Here is a 3,540-nt window from a genome sequence, read left to right on the forward strand (position 1 = left end):
TTTTTTTTTTTTTGCAAATATTATCAAGTTCAAGAGCTCTACGACAAACACCTAACGACCAGTAACGACTGAACACTTTTATCGTAGTTTATTCAACTTAAATATCAGCAAATTTAAAATGGAAAAAAAAAAAATAAATAAATAAAACACAGAAGAAAACTGAACGCTTACACATACACGGGTATTAACAACGGTCGCGTTAAACAAACTGGGCAGTGTAGCTGCTTGTAGTTTTTGTTTTTTTGTTTTTTTTGTTTTTTGTTTTATAAAAGCGAAGATTGTTAGTTAGGCTTACATCAATGGTTTGTTTACTTGGCGCCTACACCCACAATTACCTTACACACACGCACATAGCACAGACGTAAACAACAACGTACGTAATAATGAGAAATGTTTGCTCGCTTATAAGACTTTTCACAACTGCTGGCTGTTTGCTCTTGTTTCCTTGCTTGCGTAAAACGATATACGTGTGACAAGCGTTGACGGAATAGAATCGAAAAGAAACACAAAAAAAAAAAAAAAAAAAAGCAAAAAAACAAAACAAAAGAAACGGAAAAATTAAGTACAAAACGCTCTCGAGTTTTCCGGTAAATTTCGTTTTCAACGTCAGCTTGGCCAACATTTGCAATGACTTACGTTGTTAGAAAAATTTCCAAAAATTTCTTTCTTCGCTTTGATACTAATTCTCGTCGAATTGTTGTTGTATCCCATTTGTTTGGGTTCTTAGCGAAATATTTTCTATTTCCTTTTTCTTTTTCCCTTTTTTTCCTTTTTTTTTTTTTGTTTGTGCTTTTCAATATAATATTAAATTTTCGTTTGTGCATGCTCTGTAGATAATTACCGAAGTCTCATCGATTGGCTGCTGTTGCTGTCACGGAATTGTATTGTGCAACATTGTTACGTTTGCATTTAACACTTTCTTCGGTTTAGTTTGGTTCTTCCTCCTGTCGTACCGTCTTTTCTGCTTTCCTTTTCTTATTTGCTCATATTATGCAAAAAGCACAGGGTCTTGTTGTAAGCTATTGAAATTATGTTGTTGTTGTTGTTGCCGCCGTCATTGTCGTTGGTGTGTTGATATATTAGTTGTATTTGCCTGACTGACTAACTAACTAACTAACTAACTAGCTAACTAACTAACTACCTAACGAACGGACTAACTGAACTGTGGGGTTTTTTTCTTTATATCTTTCGTTTCACTCTCGCATGCCCGTCTGCCAGCCAGCATACGCTAGTTTGCTTGCCTGCTTGCTTTTGACATATAAACCTTTGCTCTTAATTAAATTGTTACAAGGCTATCTGTGTGTGCGTATGTTGCCTTTATTTTTTACGAGTATATACATTTGTTTAAATGTGTATTTTCTAATGGTTTAGTAAAAATTTGTTATGAAATGTAGGTCGTTTTTACGATAAATCAACGAAAAACTTTATTAAAAATATACCTTTTTTTTTGTTTTTCCTCTCAAGGATATCTTATAATAATAATGAAAATCTCGCATAATGCTATTGAGAAAAAAATTGTGAAACATTTTGTTCTATGTCTCCTCTTACCAGTTACTTACCTTCGCATGATTTTTTTTTCTTTTTCTTTTTCGTTTTTTTTTTTTTTTGTAAATAAATGCAAAAATTTATTGATATATTGACATATATATATATATATATATATATAGTTCTTAAAGATTTAATCGTAGGTCTCCGATATATCCGATAACGAAATATAGGGGAATATATATTTATCTTTCTATCAGTAAAGCTGAGATACAATCATTTAATGTCATCTATAAGGCAGTCGTGTAATCGAATTCAATCTTGGGGTACATACCTAACCTAAAGTTTGTTTACAAAAAATTGATCATTCGCTTTCTGTATACAGTTCCCGATATAATATATTTGTTGCAATTTTAAAACGCATTTAACCCGAATTAGATTGATACATTTAGAAATTAGATGGGCTGTAGCAGAAGACAGCGCTGCAATGTTAACAAAAGTATTTTTACTTCGTTTTAAAAGAATATATGCAGCGGTGTACGTGTATGGGGTATATATATATGCACATTATAGAGGTAAAGGATAATAAATGGTTAGTTTTTTTATCGATTGTAGTAATAGAGTCAGCTAGTTGTTGTATCAATTTTTCGACGCAAGGTCATGAAATAAGTGTTCTTCATGACGATGGGGTATATTGATTTTGTTGAAACGTTTGCAACGCCCATAAGGAAAATTCGCAGAAATCCCCGAAGTAAATGCATTCTCTGATCAGCATCAAAATTTTGAATCGATTTAAGCATGGCTGTCTGTCCGGTTATCCGTCTATGTAATATCTTGAATGAAATGAAGCTAACGATTTGAGACTTTGGCAGAAACATTGGAAGTCCTTGCCTTGAAGGTTAGCATTGAAAATGGACGCCAAGGACATATCCGCAATACCATGCACGCTGAGAACATCTCTCTCTGTTTTTTTTTTTTTTTTTTTCTTTTTTTGAAAGCAATAAAAACATAATTTGTTTGCTTATTAATCATAAACTAGATAGCATATCTAATAAATAAAATATTAATTCGTAGAGTGTCTAGTGGATAATGAAATGAAGTTTTTCAGTAAATGCCTTAATGCATTTAAAATGGCCGACACTTAATTAATGCAATAAGGCTGAGAGGATCTCAATGTTTAACTGCAATGGGTTGATGCCAGGTCAGATCTGAATAAAGGAAATACTAATCGAATTTTCTTAGATACAAAAAAAAAAAGAAAAAAAAGAAGGAAATTTTACTAAGGATCTCCCACGCAAATCATCGAGAAGTTTGTACGCTTTACGTGATAATAGAATAAATAGTACGGCTTGTCTTTGTACTTAATAGGTAAACGTCAATTATACGTCATTTGAAGTATTTAAATACGTATGAAAGCGTTTCTTGCCATTGTGCAAATTATTATTATTCAGATTGTTACAGTCGATTTAAAGATACGTGCGAATGAATATTTGTTACTTTTGAACTGCAAAAATTTCTATTAATTTTATGACGTTATTGAACGTCTGTGTAAGAAAAAACTCACTGTATTTCATTTAATTTGTGTTTGTTCTTTTTGATTCATTTTTGTTTTTATTTTTTTTTTTTTTTTGTCTTTTATCATTTAACTATTGAACGACATCATTGAATTGGTTTTAGCCACCCACGGGTTTTTTCTACCTTTTTCCATGACGTCACTGCCAATATATATATAGTTTTTTTTTTTTTTTTTTTTTTTTTTTTTTTTGTTACGAATATGTTGATTCTATTCTGTTATGGTCTGTTATGCAGATGTGGAAACGAGTTCTGTCGAAGAGTTATAATAATACTACGAATGCAATCAATCGATAAAAGTCCAACAGAAAGGCTTTCTTTTTATCATTTTTTCTCTGTCGATATATGGTGGTTTGGTAGGAGGTAAAGCAGCGGAAATATATTTGATTCTCTTCCTCTACTTTCTTTCTCCGCTTTTCTATAGAAATATTCGCTTTGACACAATCATTATTAGTGAATATCTTTGTCTAGAAAGCAAATAAA

This window comes from Glossina fuscipes, unplaced genomic scaffold (assembly GCF_014805625.2).
Source record: "Glossina fuscipes isolate IAEA_lab_2018 unplaced genomic scaffold, Yale_Gfus_2 1, whole genome shotgun sequence".
NCBI lineage: Eukaryota > Metazoa > Arthropoda > Insecta > Diptera > Glossinidae > Glossina > Glossina fuscipes.